This window comes from Notamacropus eugenii, chromosome 5 (genome assembly GCF_028372415.1).
Source record: "Notamacropus eugenii isolate mMacEug1 chromosome 5, mMacEug1.pri_v2, whole genome shotgun sequence".
In the NCBI taxonomy this organism is placed as follows: domain Eukaryota; kingdom Metazoa; phylum Chordata; class Mammalia; order Diprotodontia; family Macropodidae; genus Notamacropus; species Notamacropus eugenii.
In genome coordinates, this window is record NC_092876.1 from 171,559,576 (window position 1) to 171,586,401 (window position 26,826).

A 26,826-nucleotide genomic window follows, 5' to 3' on the forward strand; every position below is an offset into this window, starting at 1 on the left:
CTATATAAGCTATGATTGATGAAGATGATACTGACTCAACCCTAAAGGGGTAGATTTGGCAGAGAACTTGGGAAGAGAGACATCTTCTTTCTATCTGCTTCAAGAAACAATACCCATGGCTCCAGACCCTCTATGGGAAGAAATCCAGAATGAAAGAGAACAGTCTTTAGAAGAGAAACCTGTAATGGAAAGCTAGACCCCCAACATGTTCCTGATTTCCAGTTTACCTCCCTAGAGTCTTTGGGTAATTAGTCCTTCGGTGAAATCAGGAGCTGTCCCTTGACTAAGCTGAGATAGCTCACTGCCAGTAAAAGAACTTACTCTGCTAATTATCAGGTTTATTCTAATCTGTGTAACATCTCTGATTTCCTTTCACTGTCTGCTCAGAATAATAAGTTCATTTACTAGTCACTGTTTGTGATAGTCTTTTGTGTAACTAGAATTTCATAGGAAGAAACTGAGCCTCTGGATATAAACTTGGAGCATTCCTTCCCTTTAAGAAATAACAACCAGGAAAACAACTTGAACCTAAGGACTAAATCATGTCCCCTAGGTCATCAAGGAGGAAGGGTGGATAGGTATAATTCTCTTCTTGTATCTTTCTTTAGGAGGAGAGTAGAAAGGCCAGGAACACCAGTTCCTCTCTAGGCAGGAGAAGGAGTAAGGCATGGAGAAGGGTAAATGAGATTCCAGAGATATCTAATCACTCCTCCCTTTGCACCACATTTAGAGAACCCATGTGTACATATAACCTACATGGAAACACAACACAACCCTATATCTAAGAATACGTTATTTCCTCACAGTAGAAAATAAACTCCTTGAATATAAACGTTGTTTTGCTTTTGGTTTTGTTTCCACACTGCCTGACATGTTGTAAGTGTCTAATAAATGCAAATGTGTATTAATCATTTAACTAAAGAATCTGTCTTTGTATATCTCTATTATGCACAGCTCTTACTAAACATTCATATATTGGGGAAACAAGTGATTGTGACCACAAGGAATAATCAGTTTCCATTCTGTTTGTATAAAGGATATTCTTGTAAGAGATCACACCAACAGGAGCAAATAAACAAAAACACCATAATCTTAACTCTGTCCCATACAGTTTCTACCACTTTAATTTTACATCTTTCAGCCCAATAATGTTAATGCTACTCCATTAACATTGCCCACCCCATAAACACACTCCTACATCTCACCAGGAATAGAAAACAATGGCATGTTACACCAGTCTAGAATTCCCTCCCTGCTACAAAAACTACCAGACCCAACTTTTTAAACAGAAAAAATTTCATTAGAGTGAGCAGAGCAGAAGGGAGGGAGAAAAAAAGGAAGCAAGAGGGAAAGGGAGTCCTAAGTGAACAAGAGGAGGATGGAACCAGGGGGAAAAAAAAGACTGTTGCATTCCAGATCTTTCACTAACCCACTTTTTCTCTCCAAACTCCTTGGCACTTTGCTGCTGCAAACCAACGTCCTACTTATGTTTCTCGGCCAAAGGACTTACTGTACTCCCTTGCTAGGGATTCACAGCCTAAAGGTTGAAGCTACACAAGTAGCCAGCCGAGGCCCCTCCTGTCTCACTCAGTCCATCCAAAGCACCCCTGACGACCCAGTTCCATACTTCAAAGTCTGAGCTGGAAAGATGGGGAGCAAGAATGAGGGCTGAGAGGAAATCGATGAAAAGAAAGGAGGTTGTTGACCATGATGTTCAAGCAGGATAGTCTCCTGCTTAGAAAGAGACTGCCATATCAGAGCTTATTTACCTGAACCAATCTAGATGGGTAGATTGTTGGAGTTAAAGCGAAAGACTTCCTACTTCCAGCCCACAGTGGCTCTGTATTCAGAACATGCTCAGTCACACTGTGCACTGGGAAATTGCAATCTATTGTACTCCAATTCTCCCAGTTTTTTTCAGCACTAGGATCAGGGAAAGGATCGCGATACTCTGAGGGACAGACCAAATGAAGATGCTATTAACAATTTGTATATTAAATATTAGTAAAGCTTTATTTTTCTTATCTTTAGATGATCTATGATGAATAGAAGTCTTAATATTTTCTTTCTGCACCTCCATCTTGCCACCCCCAAGATGCATGTCTTCCACTTTGGGGGCCATTGCTTTGGAGGTATACAGACAGGTGACAGCATATGAGCAATTAATTGCCTGGGTTCATTCACTCAACTCAGGAGTATAGTGAAGTTCAAATGAGATTATGGGTGTAAAGCACTTTGCAAACCTTAAAGTACTATACAAATGCCAGTTATCCTCACTGTTTATTACTAGCCTACAGTCACCAAGTGATGACTTCTTCATTCCTTAAGCCTGCTACTGCAATCCTGGTGAACTCAAGAAATGTTTATAGAGCAGTACAGGGAGGGGTGTGCTACTGTTTAAGGACCTGGCTCTCTGGAAAACAAAGGCATACACACCCTGAAGTCCAACATGCATTAACATTTTCTTTAGTCTAGATAATAGACAAAATAACAAATCAAGTCTTGCAAAATCAAGAAAGATTTCTAAGATGCAAATACTTAAATGAAAATTTAACTATCAGCTCTTGCAAGCTTAGTTAGAGCTGGGCTCCAGCATACTCTTGACTTAACAAATATTCATTGAATACTATGCTAAGCATTATGGGAGATACTAGGAAATCTGAGGTGAAAACCCTATGACTAAGGAATTTACCAGGAAAACCAAATATACATATACCAAAAGTTAGATTAAAGAATAGAAGCAAGGTGGCTTGGTAGGTAAAAGTACTGAACTTAGAGTCGGGAAGACCTAAATTCAAATCTTACCTCAGACAATTGTTTGAAATGTGATCCTGGTAAAGTTACTTAATCTCTCAGACTCAGATTGTTCATCTGTAAAATGAAGATAATAATTGCACTTACCTCACAGCAATGCTATGAGGATCAAATTAAATAACATATGCACAAGTACTTTGCAAATCTTAAAATACTGTATCAATGCCAGTTATTAGTAGTATAACCATATGGGGTCACGTGAATGATGGAAACCAGTAGTGTCAAACTCAGTTCTCAATGGGTCACTAACCGCTATCACTGTAGCTGCATATTGACTTAGAAAACCATATGTCAACATTATCTATTATCTGTTATATTTTTATTTATTTCATTTTTTTAAAATACCCCAATTGTGTTTTGATCTGGTTCCTGCACTCGGGAGCATCCAGTTGCCTAATTGAGAAAGTTAAATCCTTTTAAAACAAGCTTCCTCAACTCCCCTTTTCTTATACTCCTCAAAATCTCTCATTAATAGTCATGCTTTTTTCCTCTGGTCACAAATTCCATTGGTAGTCATCTGTTCAGTCCTATGTATCTTCAGTCTCTCTCCTCTATGCTAATTGTCCTCTGCTTATAAATATGCTCAGTTTCTCTAATGGGAAAGAAAGGAAAAGAAAGAAAAGCAAAGTAATAGAAAAGAAAAGAAGTCTTCACTTGACCATTCTACCTTATCCAGCTACTGACCCACCTTTCTTCTCCCTTCAATGCTCAACTTCTAAAAAGTGTCTCTACCTGGTGTTGCCACTTTTTCATCACTCCCTGTCACCAGTAACCACCTACTCTCTCTCTCACCTGATTTCCCAATCACCAAATCCAGTGGTATCTTTTTCAGTCCTAGTCCCCTTTGATCTAGCGGTATCTGGAGCCAGCTTCAACCAGACAGAGCTGATTGTTAAATTTTCAGTGTGAGCATTTTACACCTCTTAAATCAGTAAGCTATAAATCAAGGCTTCATATATTGTTTTGTTCATTGTCCAGATTTAAGAAAGTGATGGAGAAAAGTTGTGGGGAGCCAGTCATTACCAGCACACCTCTACCTTGACACCTCTGTAAAACTTACCATAAATGACAATTTCCTTCTACTGGATCCCTTCCAAAACTCCTGGGTTTATGTACACACACACACACACACACACACACACACATACATATACATACATTTTATATATACACACATACATAAATGTATATATATACACATACACATACATATACATGTGCGTGTGTGTGCGCACGCACGTGCTATCAACCATATTGGAACTGGTTTCTAAGCTGGGGGTGGCTTGCACCAAAACAGAGTAGATGAAAGACAGGAAAGTCAGGACACAAACAGAAATTTAATTACTTTCAGAGTGAAGAAAATGGTGCTTACAGGAAGAAGCCCCCTCCCTGCTAAGAAAGAGGGGCTTAAGGGTGCTAAGCCTGGGGCCACTTATTTACATGAAAGAGGTTGGCCCACAAAACAATTGTTCTTAGATCTTGAGCTTGTTCTCATGGCTAGCAGTTCTTGGGACAATACAGGTGTTCTTGGGTCCCAGCATTGTTCCAAATCTTGAGAGTCATGGTCACCCTGCAGGATACAGAACCAGAGTTCTGTGACAGGAACAGGAGTGAAGTGCCTGTCAGTGACAAGGAACAGGGATTGTGAACATGTGATGAATGGCCCTGGGAAATAAGGGGAGCTAAATTTCTTAGGGAACACCTGGTGCTGGTTCAAGCAATACACTGCCAGAAGGTGATATCCTGAGCTCAAAGCATTATTGTTATACCAAGCTCAGATCACAACCTGCTTGTTGGGTCTTAGCTCTGGGAAACAGGGTATCTGCAAAATATTTTGACTATATATACACATATATGTTGTCTAACTGATTAGAATACAAACTCCTCCAGGGCAAAAAGACTAGTTTCACTTTTTTGTAAACCCAGCAGCTGTCACATAGTTGGGGCTTAATAAATGCTTGCTATTGATAACACCCTTCCCTCCAGTTTCAGAGATACTACCTTCTCCTGCTTCTCTTCCTATCTTTTCCTCCTTTATCACCTTCCTTGATTCCTCAGGAAGACCTGACCCCCTAAGGTAGATGTTTGTTCCTTAAAATCCTGCCCTCGGGCTCCTTCTCTTCCCCCTCTATCATATCCTCCCTTGACAATCTCTTTCATTTCATTGGCTTAAACTACTATCTCTATGAAAGGATCAAAATAGAAAGTGGAGCTGTGATTTCACTGGTATTAAGGAGTTCTTTGCCAATGCAAGTGGGCACCTTCCCTGAAACCATAAGTCTTAGAGAATTGCCTACAAAAGTAAAAACTTGTCTATGCAGTGAACTCCCAAATCTGTCTCTAACCAGACTTCATTTCTGAGTGCTATATCCATATATCAACATGGATGTTCTAACACTTCAAATTCAACATATATAAAATGATGCTTATTATCTTTCCCCCTACACCTGCTCCTCCATCTGATTTCTAGATTTCTATCTTATGGCACTACCATTTTTTCTAACTTTGAAACTTTGGTGTTACCTTTATCTTGACTCTCTTCTCAATTTTACCACCAAAACATGTCAATTTCATTCCTTCCTCTCTATTCCCGAATACCAGCCCACAGTATAGGCCCTCATTACTACCCATCTTTACTATTATAATATCTATCCTTCCCCAAACATTGCTCTACAACTGTTAATGTAGTTACTAACAAAAAGAAAGTGCCTAGAGAAATTAAACACATGGAAAAACCACCACTCTACAGTTGTGTCAGACTCAAAAATGGATTCCTGAAGACTGCATATTGACTTAGAAAACCACAAGTTAGCATGATCTACTTTGTATTGTATTTTTATTTGTTTTGTTAAATATTTTCCAATTACATTTTAATCTGGTTGGAGCCAGTCTCAGAAGATTTAACTTGATACAAATAAATTCTCTAAGAGTCAGAGGAAGAAGAATATCACTGTGGGCTAGAGCTGATCACTGCTGCTGATTGCGAAGTCTTTGTCTATAGTCCTGTCTCTGTCCAAGTTCTCTTAAATTTCAATCTAGAGCATCTCACTGATGCAGAGCATCACATCTGCCATTATCAATAGTCACTGGTCTGGTGGGTGATACTGATAGGAGGGGGTGAGGGCGAAGGTGGGAGCCCCAAGGAGTCTGACCCCACTGTGGTATGTTTGTGTAATTCAATGTCATATTCACTTATATCACATATGCCCCAGCTATAGAACCGTAAAATTGTGGACCAAGAAAGAATCTTAGAGATATTTGGGTATCCATTCATCCATTAATTCAATAAATATTTATTAAGTTCCTTTTGTGCTCATAACACTTACACTAAGTACTTAGAAAAAGTAGAAAGTTTACATACCACATGGTTCCTGCCTGCATGAAGCTTTCAACCTCGTAAGAGGGAGAAGATATAAGCACAGATAACTATGAATGTGGAACTCACCAAATGCCACTTAATTGGAAGTTCAGGTTCCTGGAGCTCAGCTACTTCTTCCCTCAGTGTTTTAGGGGTACTGTTGAGGACATAAGGAATCTGATCATAATAATGATCTAATAATATTTCTCACTACCTCTCATCTGATATGTTCCCCCAATATAATTTGACCAGTTACCATCTCCTCATTACCAATGGACCAGTTCACATTAATTAGCTTTTACAGAGGAATACAATATTGATAGATCATAGCAATAACCAAAATACAAATACCTCCCAAACTGAAAATAGGCTCTCCTCTACTGTCTTGGACCCTGGGGACAGTAGACTTGAACTTAAAACAATTGCTACTAACCATTCCTCTCACTGAATCCACTTCTAGAGATCACATAAACAATGGGTACGTTGTTTTCCTGCTTGTAGAGCCTAGTATCTTTGGTAACTACATTGATCCACTGCTGAGTTAAGTGAAGTGAGGTGCTCCTAAAGACTAACACCTCACCAGGCTTGGCTGCTGTAACTACTGGACTAAGTCTGCTATTGATTCTAGTTGCTAGACCTTGTGTGATTCTTCCAACCTTTCAAAGATCACTTAAATCATAACCTGGTTCAACTGCAATACTCATTTGCCTAAGATCAGGAAAGAATAGACACAAAAAGGTATAAAGAAACAATAGCAGAAGGGGCAGAGCCAAGATGGTGGAGTAAAGGCAGGGACTCTCCTGAGCTCTCCCCCCAAACCTCTCCAAATGCCTTTAAATAATGACTCAAAACAAATTCTAGAGTAGCAGAACTCACAAAAAGATGGAGTGAAACAATTTTCTAGCCTAAGACAACTTAGAAGGTTGGAGAAAAGGTCTGTTGCACCAGGGTGCACAGTCCAGCACAGACCAGGCCCCAGTAAACTAGGAGTAGGCCTCCAAGTGACTGAATCAGTGGCTGCAGTGGCAATTTCCACATTTCTCAGTCCAAAGATGGTAAAGGGATAAGAAGGTCAGACAATGGGTCAGAAGGAGACTTTGCTGACACTAAGGGCAGGACTCTGCTATATTGCCTACACTTGGATCTGGATGATAGTCCTGGGTCTTAGGCCCAATCTGAGGAGGAGCACAAGCAAGCAGAGTTTGCAGCTGCAGGGGAACAGGGACCCTGGTCACAATTCCAGGGTTGAAAAGAGTGTTTGTGCTTGCTCACAAAGCAGAGCACAGTCCAGGAGAGTAGTAAACACATCTCTCCCTACAGCATATCACCTTGGAAGAGCCAAAAACTTACAGATCCCTAGGATTACCTGTGAAAACAGTTGCACAAAAAAACCTGAAGCTTGGGACAGTGCCCCCTCCATTTGGCAAGCAGAGCCCCACTTTAGTATAGAGTTAAAAGTCAAGAAATACATTGGAAAATAAGCAAACAACAGAAAAACATTCTGATCACAGAAGGTTACTAATCAAAACACAAACTCAGAAGACCACAAGGTCAAAATTCCTGCATCCAGAATCTCAAAGAAAATTTGGTCTCAGGCTATGGAACAACTCAGAAAGGATTTTTAAAATCAAGTAAGAGAGGTAGAGGAAAAAATGGGAAGAAAAGTGAGAATGATGCAAGAAAATGATGAAAAAAAGAGTCAATAGCTTGGTAAATGAGATATAAAAAATACTGAAGAAAATAACACCTTAAAAAAAACAGACTAGGCAAAATGATAAAAGAGGCACCAAAATCCAATGAAGAGCAGAATGCCTTGAAAAGCATAACTGGCCAAATGGAAAAAGATATACAAATATCCATTAGAAAGAAGAACTTCTTAAAAAGTAGAATTGGCCAAATGGAAATGGAGGTACAAAATTTCACTGAAGAAAATAATTCCTTAAAAGTTAGAATCGAGTAAATGGAAGCTGATGACTATATGAGACATCAAGAAACAATCAAACAAAATGGAAAGAATGATAAAAATAGAAGAAAATGTGAAATATCTCAGTGGAAAAACAATTGAACTGGGAAATAGATCTAGGAGAGATAATTTGAGGATTATTGTACTACCTGAAAGTCATGATCAAAAAAAGAGCCTAGACATCATCTTTCAAGAAATTATCAAGGAAAACTGCCCTTATATTCTAGAACCATGAAAGAATCCACCAATCAGCTCCTGAAAGAGATCCCAAAATGGAAACTACCAGAAATATTATAGTCAAACTCCAGACCTCCCAGATCAAGGAGAAAATACTGCAAGCAGCCAAAAAGAAACAATTCAAATATCATGGAGCCATAGTCAGGATAAGATAAGATTTAGCAACTTCTACATTAAAGGATCATAGGGTTCTAGATACTCTGAAGGACAAAAGAAACAGGATTACAAGCAAGAATCACCTATGCAGCAAAACTGAATATAATCCTTCAGGGGGAAAAATGGACATTCAAGGAAATAAACTTTGAAGCATTCCTGATAAAAAGACCAGAACAGAATAGAAAATTTGACTTTCAAATACAAGATGCAAGAAAAGCATAAAAATGTAAACAAAAGAGAGAAATCATAAGGGATTCAATAAGATTAAGGTGTTTATGTTCCAACATAGGAAAATGATATTTATAACTCCTAAAAACTTTTTCATTATTAGAGAAGCTAGAAGGAGTATACAGAGACAGAAAGCAGAGGTGTGAATTGAATGTAATGGTGTGATTATCTAAAAAAATAAAATTAAGGGATGTGAAAGAAGATTGCACTAGAAGAAGGGGAAAGGGAGATAAATTATCTGACATAAAAAAGACTTGAAAGAGATTTTACAGTGGAAGGGAAAATAGGGGAAGCAGGGAGGGAAGGCCATGAACCTTCCTCTCACTGGAATTGGCTCAAAGAGGGAATAATATATACATTCAGTTGGGTGTAGAAATCTCTTACCATACAGGAAAGTAGGAAAGGAATGGGGATATAAGAGGGTCAGGGAGCTGACAGAAGAGAGGGCAGTTTAGGGGAGATAAAAGTCAAAAGCAAAACACTTTTGAGAATGGAGAGGGTAAAAGGAGAGGGAGAGTAGGAAAAATGGGGCAAATAGAATAGAAGGAAATGCATAGTTGGTCATCATTACTGTGAAAAAATTTTACGGTGAGTTTCTCTGATAAAGATTTCATTTTTCAAACATATAGAAAATGTAGTCAAATTTATAGAAATAAGAGCCATTCCTCAATTGATAAATAGTCAAAGGATATGAAAGAAACAGACAATTTTCAGACAAAGTAATCAAAGCTATCTATAGTCATGAAAAAAATTCTCTAAATCACTATTGATTGGAGAAATGCAAATTAAAACAATTCTGAGGTACTAATTCATAACCTGTCAGATTGGCTAATATGACAGAATAGGAAAATAACAAATACTGGAGGGGAAGTGGGAACATTAAAACACCAATGTACTATTGAGGAAGTTGTGTACCGATTCAACATTCTAGAGAGCAATTTGGAACTATGCCTAAAGAGCTATAAAACCATGCACAGCCTTAATATCAGTAAGCACCCCAACATACCCCAGGAGGCGGGGCTGCTATCACAGGTTCTTAAATCTGCCTTTATAAAAGGAAAGGCAACTTTTGAGGGGTCAATAATCACTTTAATTACATTCAATATACAGAAAAATATAAGCAGAGAGATAAAGACCAACAGACAGGGCTCTTACTGCCTGAATCAAAGCAATATTGCTATACATTTTGCATCCATCCCTGGATCCAGAGAACTTTTACATCTGAGCTATAGGAGCGGGGGAAGGTCCTGAACATATGACCATTCAGAGTCTCAACCAGGTAATCACAAGATCCTTCTCATAAGCAAACCCCCAAAGTAAAATACCAACCTCTCAGTATACATAATGAAGACTCAGCTCCTGGTTGGCTCAAAGTTAGTAGGCATGAAACCTACGTGACTCAGCACAGCTGTGAACTATCAGGGTTCAAAGGGGACTGAACCCTCAGGTGCTCACAATTTAGCCTGAGCCTGGAAAACAACTCCAAACAAACAAATCCCACTTTGATGGCTGTTGCAACCCTTGGACAAAGCAATACCACCACTAGGTCTGTATCTCAAAAAGATTTTTACAAAAAGGAAAAGCACCTATGTGTACCAAAAAAAAAATTGTACAGTTCTTTTAGGGGTGGCAAATAATTGGAAACTGATGGGATGTCCATCAATTGAGGAACAAGTTGTACAGGATTGTGATGGAATATTATTGTGCTTTAAGAAATGATGAGTAGGATGCTCTCAGAAAAACATGGAAAGACTTACATGAACTGATGTAAAGTGAAATGAGCAAAACCAGGAGAACAATGTACATAGTTATAGCAATATTATATGATGACCTGTTATGAATAACTTTGCTATTCTCAGCAATACAATGACCCTAGACAATTATGTCTGACATTCTGAAAGGTGCTATCCATCTTCCTAGAAAGAACTGGTAGATTCTGAATGCAGATCAAAGATACTTTTTCTTTGCTTTATTTTTCTTAGGGGTTTTTTTGTCCATGTTTTCTTTCACAGAATGACTTACATGGAAATATGTTTTGCATGACTAAACATCAAATTGCTTGCCTTCTCAAAGGGTGGGGAAGAAAGGAGAGAGAGAGATTTTGGAACTCAAAATTTGAAAGAAAAGATGTAGGAATTGTTTTTACATGTAATTAAGAAAAAATAAAACATTAAATAAGATTTTTTAAAGTGAGTTGAGAAAGAAAGGAAGAAAGAAAGAAGAAAAGAAAGAAAGAAGAGAAAAAGGAAGAAAGAGGAAGGAAAGAAGGAAGAAAGAGAAAGAAAGAAAGAAAACAAAGGAAAGAAGAAACCGTAGCACAATGCCTTCATGACCATGTGGCAGCCCAGGGAAGTGAGGCAGCCATAGCAGCACCTGCCACTGCTTCTGCTACCTCTTCCCCCTACCCATATGTTCATTGCATTTTTGTCTCCTCACTAAAAAGCAACCAGAAAAGAGAGCTTTCATCCATTCCACCTTTTGAATGCATACTCATTTTTGGCTCAGGAGCCAGTTAAAAGTCTCTCCATCACTATACATAAACCTACAAGAAGTAATTACAGAATACCTGCCCATGTTCTGAATAGGGAAGAGAAAGAGCCTTTCCACTACACATTAATGTAGATTGACTCATCAAGTCTCCACATAAATATACAGCAGCCAGAGAACATAATACAGTTCCAAGGACTGTGCCTTAATTGGTCAGTCCCCTATTACAACTATAATACACATTACAAATAAGTTCATTAGAGACTAAAAAAGCAAAGAACTACATAATCAGAATCTTGATTGGGAGAAAGGGGGAAAGATCTGGAAAGACTTCATAGAATCTATTGACTCCACAGCATGTCATTGCCTGGTAAATAGCAGGCATTTATAAATGCTCAATGGTTAATTGGTTGGTTGATTGGAACTTTAAAGGATGGAATTCAACAAGTGAAGAGGGGAAGGCAAGGCATGACAGATATACAAGATAGCATAAGCAAAGGAAAATACATTGTAGAACACATGATCCAGTAAGAAAACAGAGAGTTAACCAATTATTCAGCCTTAAAGACTGTGGAATATGGAGTCATATGAGATATGGCTAAAAATTTAAGTAGAAAAAGTTTTTGGAGGTCTTTGAACATCAGGCAAAGAAGCTTAAACTTTATTCAGGAGGTAGAGAGTCCCTGAAAATTTTGATCAGAATAGTGCTATGGAGATCTATGCATACAAAATATTACTCTGGAAATTATATGAAGAATGGATTGAAGAAGAAAAAAATGGAAGTAGGGAACCCTGTTAAGAGGCAACTGCAGTAGTTCATGCAGGTAGTAGTAAGGGCCTTTCCTAGGGTGATGACTGTGAAAATAGAGAGGAGGAGGAAAATGTGAGAGAAATTACAAAGGTAAAAAGAACAGATCTTGAAAATGTATTCAGATGTGAAAGGAAAGGAAATGGAAAGAGTCATTGAGAATTCCAAGGTGGCAAGCAAGGGAGAAAGAGGGAATGGTGATGTGACAAACAAATAGTGAAGTCAGGAGTAAGAAGTTTAGGGAGAAAAATAGTAAGCTTTCTTAGAGATGAAATGTTTGATAAGTCAGTGAGACATCCAGATAGAGATATCCTGAAAGCAGATGGAAATGTAGGTCTGGAGCTCAGAAGAGAGAGGACAGGGGTACAAATATAGATTTGGGAGTAATCTGAATAGATATGGGAGTTAAACTATGGGAACACATACACATATGCGTGCATGTACACACACACACACTCACACACACACACACACACACACACATACTGATTTTACAGATGAAGAAACTAAGGACCAAAAAAGTGAAGCAACTTGTCTAACATTATAGAGCTACGCAAGTTAGTCTGTTTTAAACTTGCACTCTTTACACTGTTTAACAATTGAACTCCAAAACCAAACTAAAAGTATGCTCCAGAGATAGGCTTTCCCCTTTGAACTTGGGTGATGAGCACCCTGGAGATGGCATTCTTACCTGGAATATTTTACTATGAGTTCCACATTGACATTCAGCTATGAGACAAAGGGAGAAAAGTGAGAACCGGCCACAGGTCCTTTGCCCTCGATTCATTTGACCTCTAACTTTGGCTAAATGTAAAATAAGCATCCCCTAGGGAAATTATACCTTAGATTATACCCACCAATTCAGATTGGTGAGGCAGGGAATCCCAAAGAGTAATCAATGAATCATGGGTCTGGTTTGTAAAGCACGCACAGGGGCATTTTCTGACACCAACTCAGCCTCATCAGCCAAGTAGCTTCAGCCTCCATCTCTCTGTGACAGAGATGGTATTGGAAGTGGGCGTCTGTCAGTCAGTTGCATGCAATACCTAAGAGACTGGGCAAAGAGCATAGTAAATATTTGGTGAAGTTTAGGAACCAGGACGAGGACTGTAGAAGGAAGCAATTCAAAAAGAAACTCGTATGCTCATGCTAGCCCAGGAAGCCAGAACTATTTTTATTCCCTTTCCTGGGGAAAATGGAGCAGGCCATCAAACACCCCATAGCCTTCCTTTTACAGAGTGATGGGAAAACTACAGCTACTCCACTCAGTCTGTCTCTGGTACCTCCCAGCAGAGCCAAGAAGACTGGGGGCGGCACGTAGGCGGGAGTGGCTGCAGTGTGTCAGCAGCCCCGCTGCAAAGCAAAGAACAGTTTGCGCCCACCCACTCGCGCGGCTCTGCCCCTTTCTGCTGGGAGCTGTTTAGTCGCTGGGTCCTTCCAGGGGGTTTCTTGGGCGGCATAATAACTTGTTTCTTTCTAACCTCGCTGTCGTTACTGTTGTTATTGTTGTGGCTTGGCACTCTGACAGCCGCTTTCTCCCCTCCCTGCCTCCCTCCCTCCCTACGCAGCACTCAGGCTCTCATCCTGCCTAGAGTTTCCAGAGCTGCCCTCCAACAACCCATTCCTGGGTCCTCCCCCAGAGCCTGCTTCTTTCCCATCCACTAGCCACTCTTTCACCCAACCCCCATCTCCAATCCTTTCCTAATTCCAGGGAGTGGCTCAGGAGGAAGCGTACAGGATGTTAAGGTACTAATTGTATTAATGAAAATGGCAAACACACATCCGTTCCATCTGTCGGCACAAAAGGAGAGGCTCTTGGGGATGCAATTACCCACGACAGGAGACACGAAAATGTTTGTCAAGTTTACTAGCAAATTAAGGTCCCCGGTTACTAAGAGCCCCTATGATAAGATGAATATAAATTGCCCTTCATCAGTAGGGGGGAACCCCACACACAAACCCAAGAAGAGCCATTTAAGGACTTTAGTGCTAAAGCTCAGCCTAGGCTTTCAAGGCCCAGATGTCCTTGACTTGGATGTGGGGTTTTCTCCCAGTGGATCTGAGGACAGGCAATTATCATGCTTGGGGTGCTGGCTGGAGACACTGGCTTTTGACTTGCACTGAGGGGGTAGGCACTGGGAAATGAACAACTGATAGCCAGCCTTGGCACTTTCCACCCTAGAGATCCCTGGACAGTCTTTGGGCCAGAAGGTCACCCAAAGCATCATCAACTACCGCAAAGGCTGGCTCCATCTCTTCGCTGAAATCCATATGCACAGCAACCAAGGGTGCCTATAGCAAGTGATTGTAGCCCACTTACATACCATCAGATATTTCTGCAATTTCCAACATTTTTTTCCTTCATGAAATTTGTATATAGAAAAAGCTGGGTTTGCTTTAGGCACAACATATGCTTCATATTTATCAGAATAAGTTTTTAGTTCCTTAGCATTCTGTTCGCTGATATTCCGTATGTTAAAAATATCTCTACTTTTTCCCCTGATACTCAGTAGTAGGCAGCCACACTTTTCATCTGCAGTTTTTCTGGGCAGAAACCAGAACAGTGCTCACTACAGCCTCAGGGAGTGTTCTGTGCCTTTCAGGCCAATGACCTGATTCTCTGTCCATAAAGATATAGATGGATAGATGATAGATAGATACATAGATAGACAGACAGAATGAGTGGGAAGGAAAGGAGGAAAAGGGGGGGGAGGGAGAGAGAGAGAGAGAGAGAGAGAGAGAGAGAGAGAGAGAGAGAGAGAGATTATTAAGCACTTAGTCCATACTAGGCACTTTACTAGGAATGAAGATATAAATAAAAACAAGCAAGTCAGTTCCTACCCCCAGGAGCTTATATTCTAATGGGGGAATTTAACACATAAAGTGGAGATGGAAAGGGGTGAAGTGCTTAGATGAGGTGGCAGGGCTAGAAAAGTGTAGGAAATGTATGATCTCCTTACTTTCTATCCAACTTCTGCACCTGACCTAGTGTGTGCCCATGCCATGGGGGAAAGGGGGGCACACAGGAAACTGAAATGGCTAAGTGGTGAAGTGGATAGGACACTTGGCTGGAAATCAGAAAGACCAGAGTTCAAATTTGGCCTCAGGCATGTACTAGCTGTATGACCTTGGACAAGTCACTTAACCTCTGTTCTCAACCACAAAAATTTTTTTTTCTCAACCACAAAATTAGAATAATAACAGCACCTACCTCCTGGGATTGTTGTGTAGATCAAATGATATGATATTTGTATAGCTCTTATTATAATGCCTGGCACATAGTAGGTACTAAATAAACACTTGTTTTCTTCCTTCCTTCCTAAAGTGACATACCTTGTTCATTTAGTCTTAACAAGTATAAAGCTTCCCTGGAATCTGGACCCCAGATCTTCTCACTGAGCCCAGAAAATCTTCTCTGGGACCCATAGCTTTAGCATCCCCAGTTTGGACCCCATTCTGTATTCAAAGAATTGAGCTTAGAGAGGGATATACCACCCTGGAAAGACCAAAATTCAAGGAGATTGTTGATCAGCAACATGTGCATACCAAGCCAGAAGGAATGAGCTGACATGTACAATAGTGCTGATCTGTGCACCACTCTGTGTTTTCCCAGCATCATCTGACATGGAGGAACATCATCAAAGTCTAACACATGCAAAGACACGCATTTTTTCTACAATGGCAATGAGAAGTTGATTTTTTAAAATTTTCTAGAGAATACCAACTACACACCTAAAATTATTGGCTAGATAGCAATGATGATATCCAAATTTCTGAAAATAATTCAATTCAATAAATATTTATTTTAAAATTTTGTGTGAAATTCTTTTCAACATCTACACATGCCTGGAAGAGCTATGGCTGATTTTCAATAACATAGCTAATATTTATATAACACTTAGTATGTTCCAGGCATTGTGCTAAGTGCTTTGCAATTATTATCTCATTTGATCCTTTCAACAACCTACCTTGGAAGGTGGGTGTCATTGTTATCCTTATTTTACAGTTGAGGAAACTGAGGCAGGCGTTAACTGACTTATCCAAGGTCTCATATCTAAGTATCTGACACCATATTTGACCTTAGGTCTTCCTGACTCCCCCAGCATTCTATCCATTGTGCCATCTAGCTGCTCTAGGGTTGAGAAATACAGGTTATCCCAAAAGTCTTAAAGTTTGAAGGTTTTTGGAAGTCTTAAAGTTTGGAGCTTTTAAAGCTTCGTGAGATACTATATTTATTCCCTTAGAAAATTCACTCTGTGAATCTGCCCATGGGCCTAAAATGGAGGATGACTGGTGCCTAGACAAGGGGATCAGGGTGATCCTAATGCTCAGCATTCCAGGGCTATCCTCTCCACACTACCCAGTGAGGAGGTTCACAGATTCCCTGAATTCAAGGCTCCAATTTTTCAATCTTGCTTCCCTGGGATCCCCTGGAATCTGACCCTGGATATGCAGCTCCCAGGAATAACTCCAAGGACAGATGCAGTGACCAACTGTGATTTCAGAGGATCACCTGTGATTCCTGCCTCCCTGTCTATGGGCAGAAAGCTAGATGGTAGAAGGCAGGTACATTTTCAGACATAGCCAATGTGTTGATTTACTTAACTTCTATATTTGTTGCAAGGAAGGGTTGGGGGTAGGGAGTGGCAGAAGGTAAGTAACTGGGAAGTTGCAATAATATTTTTTAAAATTAAAACATTTAAATTTAAAATTAAAACATCATTAAAACATTTAAAAAACTAAAAGCACTGAGTACCTAGTACCTCTGGCTGATGTTTAAGCTGCCCCATGGTAAATCAGGATGGCCCTGGGGAGTTGGGTGGCTTTCACTATGTTGGATGATTGATTCCCTAGAAAAGTCTCATACATTAGACTAGGCTATAAAATGAGTAAGGTCTTAAACACAGAAGATAAAAACTGGAACATGATGATTCTATGTCAGAAGGCCATGACAGCTGTACTCTTGATAATGTCTTCCAAATTATTTCCTTTTTCCCTTAGGCATACTTATATCAGAAATCCCAGGTACCTGATAGGCAGTGACCACAAGAACCTTACAAATGGCCCCATAGAACCTACCCACCATTATTTCAAAGTGAAATTTTCTTCTGATTTCCATGATGAGATGCCAGGAACGCAATGATTCCTATACCCCTGTCATCCTTTCCTCAGCCAATGTAACAGGAAGAGAGACCCTTAAAATCACTGAAACCCAAAACTGGAAGGAACCTCAGACCATTGAGTCCAAACTCCCATCTGAGACATAGAAATCTTCTTCAGCATCCCTTGACAGGTGGCTTGTCTGGACCTTACTTTAAACCCTTGAGTAAGAGAGAACCTCCAGCAACATCCCCTAAAATAAATCCTGAAATTCAAGTAGCCCTAAGGACTAAGAAACTCAGAAAGATCAGTGCCTCAAGTTGAGATTTAAAGATTAAGTAAGATTTTAAAACAGTGAAAGGAGTCAGTTAATGATAAAATCTCTTAAATCAGAGCCAAGAAAGAGTTGGTGTCTCAGGTAACTGTGGTGGCCAAGAAGGCCTGCAGCCTATGGCTAGATCCTTCACAGAATCCCACTCATTTCCTCCAAACTTTACAAAAAAAAATATACTTCCTTTAAGACTAGATCCTGGGCATGGATCCATTATTCCCCTCCCATCATGAACTAAAAAATGGCATGGTTATTCTCTCTCAAGGTTCTGTTGTTATCACTTCACCAACTAGTTCTTTCTTGTTGATTAGAATCAGGTCTAGAATAGCAGTTCCCTTTATTATTTCCTCTGACTTACAAATGATATAATTATCAGTAAAGCAAGTCAAAAATGTGTCAAGTGCTCTCTTTTTAGCAAAGAGAAATCCTCCAGCAGTGGTGTGAATAGTTAGAAACTGGTCCATTACAATAATATCCTGCCTCCATGCTAGTTTGGGTGATGTATATTAGGAACTCATCAGTTTCTAACAGGTGGCCAAGCAATCTACAATAGACTCCCACACTGATATCGCTTGTTTTTCCAACCTTTTGTCTCTCAAATGCTCTTGCAATCATGAACTTTCAGATCTCAGGTGGTGAATCTGCAGCCTCCTAGGTCCTTGGGGGTGGCCTTTTGACTAAGTCTAAGTTTTACAGAACAAATTCTTTTATTAAGGGGATTTGTTCAGGAAAATTTGGATTCAGTCAAAGAGCCAGCACTTTAGATTTATGAATTTCTACACAAATCTCTGTTGTCTTAACAGACCATGCTACTCCATCACCCTGCATATCTGATCTATTCTTTTCTAAACAAAACTTAATGTGCCATGGTTATAGTTTGGCCAAGGCTAATACCAAGTCTTATAAGGTCTCATTTACCCCTTGTATTATGATATCAAGTTTATTGTTTTTTTCTCAACTCCCATGGTAATGGCCCATGTGAGATAGAGTTGTGCCTGTAAGAAGGTAGAAAGGAGCTATGATAATCCATAAACTCTTGCTAGGAGAGGGCTTTTGAGGCTCCCAGTGGGGTTATAGTTATGGCTGGGGAAGAGGGCTTTAAGGGGGAAGAAATAGGGACAGTAGAGCTAGGAAGAGACGGGAGGTTGCTGAGACAGTTGTTTGCACATTCCAGGCATTTGTAACTTGGGTTTCCACAATTTGAAGACTGCACATTTGAGGATTTTCTCCATCTGGCCTTGGTTGTCATTGACCACCCCCACCTGCTACCCCCAAATCGCCTTAAGCTTACATGAGTTCTTGAATAACAGAGACTTTGTCACAACTCCGGACCTTTACCTTCAGCTGTTTTCTGTGGGAGATGCTGCCAGAGTCTTTCGGTAGCCAGACTATGAGTAATGAAGGAGTAAATGAGTTTCTTATGTAACAGGAAACAGCACTCTCTAGGGCACACAGTGCGCTCAGGGAGCCAGGACTCCAGACTTCTATTTCTGATTCTGCCACTGCCTAGTTCTGAATCTTAGAGCTATTTGCCTCCCTTCACCTCCTCTGTAGCCTGGAGAGCAGGATTCTGTTCCTCCCTTCCCCCACTCTCTCTTAGGGAAAGAGAATTCAACAATATAAGAAATACTTGCGGCTTTGTGACATCCTATCTCCCATCTCCATTTTATCTTCCGTTTCCCTTCCTATTCTTGTTCCTTGCCCAGTGCCCCCCACCCTCTTCCCAGATAGCAAATTCCATTAGTGTCACTTTCTCCTTTATGAAACAGTCTCAAAAAACTTAAATATAGTTTGATGAAAATAGCTAGAGTAGGGAGATCTAAGTTCTACTGCCAATTATATCTAACTAATTGTATGACTCTGGGCAAGTCACTTAATGCCCCTGGGCCACAATCTTTTTTAACTAGACAATAAGATAGTTGGATTTGATGCTCTCCTAGACCCCTTCTAGCTCTTCATGGTGGTTGATTCTTTCCTAGGTAGCCCCTAATCAGAGAAGTCAAATTATTGTCCCTTAATTGTTGGCTCTTTCTAGGTGTTTCAGATGTCTGATCATTTCTCTAAAGCTCAGGAGGCTCTAGAACTATGTGTCCTCTAATGGGCTGGACCTATATAAAGGACAGATGCCAGATATCCCAACCTCCAAGCAGCAGTTACCTGGTGTAGTGAGGCAAAATAGAGTGAACACAGGAAGGGTTGGCAGAAGACACCCTCAGAAAGCATGGAAGCATACTCTTCACGCAGTGCAGCAAAATGCAGGTCTAATGAGTGGCAGCAACAATTGAGCCTTGCAGACCAGGGAACAGTCATCAGATGTAGGGCGATCTTCATGGTCATAGTATGAAGTGACTGCAACTGGTATTTGTAGGAACTGCATCATTTGGCCATGAGGTGAGAACAAGAGGTAAGCAATAGAACGGTATCTGCAAGCTATCAGGAGAACATCCCCTGCAGTCCACTTATGGGAGAACATGGATAAGAGTCGTCCAGGATGGGCAGGTTTCATCTGAGGTTTCATCCACATCATTAGGAAGAACACTCATACTGGTGAGATCACAGACTCATTTGACTATATCTTTTCAGGTGAAAACTGAAGAACAGTTTTTCTGGAAGCCCAGTTCAAAAAGATTATGTGGGATCAAGGAGCAGTTTTGAAGTTTTTCTGACCTATTTTCACTCATGAAGTATTAGAGTGAATGTTTCCCACCATTTCACTGAACTGGATACTAAGATAGGGTACAACCATTCTGTTTTGGGAACAGATTCCCTCAGGAATAAAGGAAAAGTAGCCCCTGAGATGACACTGAATTTCTTCCCTACCCAGGCCTCACATCTCAGCCTTAGGACAGTTCTGCTGGGCACCACTCGCCCTGCGTGGGTTAGTTCCTGTTGCTAGGAGACCCTGACCATTTGCATCTCCTGCTGTTTTTATTTTAGATTAGCAGTCGCACTGCTGCAGGAACACAGAGTATTTTAAGAAAGAAAAAAAAAGAGGGGGGTGGTTAGGGCTTCCTTCCTACAGATTCCAGAAGGACTCAGACCAAGGTGGCAACTGATCCCAAGCCACATCTGGCCTTGGATTCCTATCCTTACCCCTTACCCACCCTGACACCATCACAGGTATCTTCAGACCTTGGCAGAAGGTTCAACTGAACTATCTTCTGTTAAAAAGAACACAGACATCTCATCCCAACCCCAAAAAGGGCACCAGCTCCTCATGAATTCAGTACCACATTCACTCCTTGGATGCCAACCAGCTGATGGCAAAGCTGACCTTAAATGGTGATTCATTTTGCTTTCTTTTTTCTTCCCTCCTTTTCATTTGACCACCACCCTAAAAAAAGGTGCTGTATGTCATATATGTTTTTATGTGACTGAAATTGTACCAAGTGTAATTCCCTAGGTTGCCTCCTCTGTCTTCCCCCCATGTGTCCCTATTCTCCATCCTTTCTCCATCTCATGTCTCTTCAGAAATACATACTTTTTCCATCTCCTCAGTCTCATGACCCACAGTATTGGAGCTAGTCTATGCAGAGGATAGAAAGAGCACTAAATACCACAAGTTAGGGTTGTGCTGGAATATTCTTGAGCCTGTGGCTGGAGGCTGAGTCCTTAGCTATATAAATTCAACACCACTTACATTACATGTAAGCCTACAATAACTAAGCCTCCCAGGGCACCCAGACTGCATTGAAGTTCAAATTTGCCACACCCTCTGCATGACTGCCCTCAAAAATGACCAACCTCTGAAGAAAGACCACCCAAATCAGGATGGTTGTTGGGTCTATCTTGTACCCACAGCCCACTGTGTACCTCACTTTTAGAGGTGAAAGGACTGTCAGAGGCTACCTAGTCCAATTCATACCCACATAGGCATTACAATATACCCACTGCCTCCTGAAGCAGTTTTTCGGCCAGCAATAATTGTTAGAAATTTTTACTTATATCAAGACTGAAAAGGGGGGGAGGGTTTGCATCTCCCACCCATTACTTCTGGTTGTTCCTTCTGTGACCAAATAGAATAAGTCTGATCCTTGTTCCACATGAAGTCCTTCAGATACTTGTAGACAACTAGCATGCCTCTCCTTGCCTTCCTTAGCCTTGTCTTCTCTAGTTTCTTCAACCTGTCCTCATATGGCATAGATTTAAGGTCCTTCATCATCCAGGTTGCTCTCCTGTGGATGATCTCCATATTATCAATGCTCTTCCTATTCTTTAGTGTCCAAGAGCAATGGGATCAAGATAAGAAGTCCAGGTAGGCTAGAAGCCTTTTAATGCTAGATCTCTGCTTTTAAAGTAACTCTGACTGATCACAGGGCTTCTGGGCAAAGTAATGGAAATGGAAAAATAACTTAGGCAGTGTTGAGGAGAAGTTAATGCTCCCTTCTTCCTGTATTCCTATTATTGAAGAAGATGGGGCTTATTTAGAGGCAGCTGGTGGCAGAGGGGATAGAGTGCTGAGCCAGGAGTCAGAAAGACCTGAGTACAAATCTGGCCTCAGACGTTTATTAGCCTTGTGATTCTAGACAAGTTACTTAACCTCTGTTTGCCTCAGTTTCCTAAACTGTAAAATAGGGAATAATATTAGCACCCAACTCATAGGGTTGTTTTGAGGATCAAATGAGATATTTGTAAAATGTATTTGACACAGTAGCTGGCCCTATATAAATGCTTATTTCCTTCCTCTATATGGAGCTAAATAGGGCACAGATTGACTATTTCCAGTCAGATTCCTCCTTTCTTCCCTGCTCTTTATTACCAGTTCTTTCTAGGCTGGCATTTCTTTCCATGGTCTCAGAGTAGAGCCCACCCCTATTCCACCATCTCTGCTCCATCTCCCCTCTCCTCACCCCACTATCCTCCTCCAGGATCTGCCAATCCGGCTCCAAAGTCACTTTACCAGGAAGGAAATTAGCATATGTGTTGGGACAGAAAGTGACACTGCTCAGCTCTCACTGTCATTCTGCTCTTAATTAATATTTAACCTCAGAGAGACTGTAGCAGACGGAAGTCGCTGACAGCAGAACAAAGCCCAGGCTGGCACCCCGCCTCCATGCTGATTTCCCCATCTCCCCAGATTCTTCCTACAGTTCCCCTATGTCCTCAAGACCCCTGACAAGCCCCAGAGGGTCCCAGTGCTGGAGTGCTTTGGAAAAGAGACACCTTTCTAAAAATCCTAAACTAAATGTGATGTAATTGCAACATCAGAGACTTGAAGCTCTAGAATGTTTGGGCAACAACATACCCAAGGCAGCTGCCCAGAACTCAGAACCCTGAGCCTAGAACCAGAGCCCAGCTCCTGCCCTGTCAAGGAGGCAGTGAGGAGGCAGGAGAGAAACAGCAATGCAAATGTACCCCTCTCAGGATTATATTTAATGCACTATATTTAGCTCCCTTCAATCCCTCGGGGCTGTCAGGGGCGGTTGCAGCCCCACTCCCCCGGGAGTAAAATGACAGGCATTGTTACCCAGCCCCGTAGCGCCGGCAGCCTCGTAGATGGGGGAGGTGCTGCTGCACCAGTTTTGAAACTGGAAGATTTGACTTCAGCGGGGCATGAAGAATTAACCCGTTATGGCAGGAGCATGAGAACCCCTCCCTCCCCGAGACAGCCTTGGCAGGCTAGCCAAGATCTAGTGTTCACCGAGCCCACTCACGCTGTGAGGTAGAGACCCCCCCCCCTTTTTCTCTCTAGAAAAGATACGCAGCCTTCCTGCTTTTGCCAAGTTCTACCTTCTCTCTAACTTTAGTTCTTTTAGTGTTTCCATTTAAATCCTATTTTTCCTTCATTTTGTTACCTCTTTTTATCTCATCTAGTTTTCCAAGTTTCATCCTATGTCTCTTTTTAGATATAGAATGGAATTTAGGGACTGCCTAAATGCCGAGTGAGTATAATGGAAAGACCAAATTATGTACTATTTTCTATTGTTCTCTAATATGTCATGTCTCCATATAATAAGATTGAAAGAACCTTAAAGTCAGGAATCTGTAAAAAAAATATCTTGTGTATGGTCTTTCCTCAGTCCGTTCTCCCCACACCTGCTAAGACCTGCTCTTTGTACTAGGCACACAGAAAGTTCTCAAGGGAAGTTCATTTTAATCAAACGTGTGCCACATTCCAGACACTTGCTTTCTTAATCACAGCACAGTTTTCTTACGTTTACTTTATTATCCTCCAAGATAACCAGATCTTCTTGAGCGCTGTGTGCACATAACCTGGGCTTCCACATCTTAGAGTTATATATTTGTTCGTCCTCTCTAATGGTATTACTTTCACATTTAGGGGAAAAGAAATCAGGCAAAATGAAAGTTGGAAGGGACCATAGAAATCCTCCATTCCAAACCTCTTTTTTTACAGATATGGAAACCAAATCCTAGAGAAGTGGTAACTTGCCCAGGACACAGAAATAAGAAGTGATAGAGTCAGGACCTGAACCCAGACCATTATATCTCCAAGGTCAGCAATGCACTTTCCATTATATCAGAATTCTCTTATTTCTAATGAGTCATGTTCTATTTGCTCCTAATCACTTCTTTAATTTATTCCAGTCTGTTTAGTTTCTTATCCTCTTTTCCAAGAGACCTGTCAGCTTCTCATGCCCACCACCCAAACTTTAACAATAATTTCAGCATACTCTGTTCCATACTTAAGGTATCTGATGAAAATGTTACACATTCCAAGAATGATCCTTTATAGAACACATATTCCTTATGGGCACTATAAAGAATATACAGTGCATATCCCTTATAAACTAGGGTGCTATGTCTCTCCTGTTTCGCCTCCTTGCCTCAAACTATTCCAATGATCATCTATACTGAATGCAGTAAGACTCCAGGAATAATGGGTCAAGTGAACTCAGCCATTCATATACTTTCTCCTCCTTGCCTCCTCCCTTTTCTTTTTCTGGGTCATCAGAGCCTATAGGCATTTGGGAGTGTTTTAGTCCAGACCCCACAAAGTAAGAAGCAAAGTCTCTCTCTAGATATTATCTGCAATTCACTCTAATACTGAGCCAATGAATCTGATATATGGCCATTCTAGAATTTTGGATAGTTAGGACCATTCTAGAACTGAGCCAGAGGACTTGGAGTGACATGTTCCGAATTTATCAAAAGCTTAAAACATCTGAAGCATTCAGTAAGATAAGTAGTTCCAAGTTTATCCTCATTAACAACACACATTAATGAGCTCCAATACTACAGCAGCTAGTGTAAATGTGAATACAGAGCCCTAGAGTAGATGACATAGGAAATCCCAGTTTTGTGGCATCAGAATCTTGCTGCCTCTGCACAAAATGGAGTTTTCTACTTATTATGAACAATTTTTTTTTTGTAATGATGGGTTGATCAGGACAATTTCTGGTCAATCTGAGCCTTACTCAATCCACTTCATGAAATTGCAGGATATGGACCTTTGTCTGAACAAAAGCAGACACCTTCTATGGAAGTTCTCATTAACTCTTGCTGAGAGGCATGCATCTTAGCACCTTGCTGTGATGATATGTGGAACTCCTGATTTGTCCCCAATAACTTGGGGTGTCATCAAAAACAACTACCAATTGAACATCAGGGAGGATGGACTTTTGTAGTAAATTCCCTGTTTTTAGAGTCTATTAGAATGAGGCTCTGCTACTCTTTGAATCCTTCTGCCTTGGCATTCTTTTCTAGTGCTTTCTCTCCTGTGGATTTACAGCAAGGGGCAGGGAGAAATTTTCTTTTCCCTCACCCGGCAGCATTGACAATTTGTAGCAGAAACACATGGCAAATGAAAAAATGTTTACCCAGGAAATCCAAGACTGGATCTCAAGTCCCTGGCTGCCTTGTGTCTTTTGATTTCCTTCCCTAAGCATAGGTCAGCAACTAGCAATCTTGGAGAACAAATTGCTGGCCTTGGTTGCCAATAGTTCCTGAGTTTGGGTTTGGGGCAGCAGATGACCAAAAGAAGATGCATCTATCCATAATTTCACACTTCCTAGAAAGGAAGAAGACAACTGCCAAGACCATCTAGCAACTGAAGGACCACAGAAAACCATACCCCTGACTGGTTAGGAGATCTGGACCTAACCAATCCTCTGTAACAGTGGTTTGATTTGTTAGAAAGTGTAGAACCAAGGTAAATGGGAAATGAGTATTTAGTAGTCTCACAAAAGTGCTTAATAAATGTTTATTGAATTGAGAAAGAAGAAAATATACTCATTATATGGACTTTTGGAGTGTTTCATGCATACCTGTGAGGGCTAAGCATATCATGCCATTTCAGTGGTGAAAGAAACAGCTTTCCTACACCCTTTGACCATATTGCACAATGAGCATCTTTATGGAAGGGGACATTGCTACCTGGGGAAACCCAGAGATATAAATCATAACTAAGCTTTGGGAGATTTCCCTGAAATTACTCTGGGGTATGAGCAGAACCAGAAAGGAGAACTTAATTTTCCTTGGGATCAGGCCACCAAGATGAATCTGAGGTCACATAAACCAGAGGGCCGGGGCAGGGATTGGGGGAGGGAAGAGGAGAAGAGGAATGGTCATTATTCTATTAAATCTTCTTATATTTCATTTCTTTAAAGTTTTATTGATGTCTTATCTCTATATCATAGTCATTTGCCATGCATCCAATCCTCCAGATTTAACTCTCCCCTGTGACAAAGAAAAATAAAAAATATTTGATATGGAAACATGATTTGATAACATATAAATATAATATTCTGTTCTAATAACTTCCCACATCTTTGCTATGAAGGAGGATGTAATTTTCATTATCTCTTCTCCAAGACTTTTATTGGTTTTTCCATTGCTCAGAATTCAACTTCCTTTTGGTGATCTTTTCATTTAAACTAACAATTATTTTATAAAACACTTACAACATATTAAGCACGTGTACACATGTTGCTGTGCATATTTACACTTCCATAAATTATCATTATTTCACCTTACGTTTCTCAAGAAGTAGAAGTTCCCTAAAGGCATGAACCCTGTCTCCATAAATTTCAGAAAACCTCAATCAAAGCCATTCATTTAATGGGCACTGAATGCATGTCTACTGCAGTCAATAATATAGTTAATGACTAAATGCTGGAGGATAATAAATCTAAGGATAATTTAATGCAATAAATACTTATCTAGTAGCTTTCATTTATAAAGTACTGCATTAAATGCTATGGGAGACTCCAAACTCCTTAGACTCTCAATAATCTGGTCACTAAGTCTTAATTTAATTCAGTTTGTGGTTCAGTGAAAAGAATTCTGGATTTGCACTCATAAAATCTGGGTTTCAATCCCAGCTCTGCCATTTATCACCTCTTGGGCAAATCACTTTATCTCTCTAAGACCTAGTTCTCTCATCT

General features: G+C 40.5%; 1 long non-coding RNA gene across 1 annotated transcript; it reads right to left on the minus strand.

The window, feature by feature from the left end:
• Positions 1 to 4,131: 4,131 nt before the first annotated feature.
• Positions 4,132 to 6,335, minus strand: LOC140505446 (uncharacterized). The gene is made up of 2 exons (XR_011967500.1): positions 6,260 to 6,335; positions 4,132 to 4,433 (listed from the first exon to the last, which is right to left on the minus strand). It is a non-coding gene; the product is annotated as an uncharacterized lncRNA (long non-coding RNA).
• Positions 6,336 to 26,826: the final 20,491 nt, after the last annotated feature.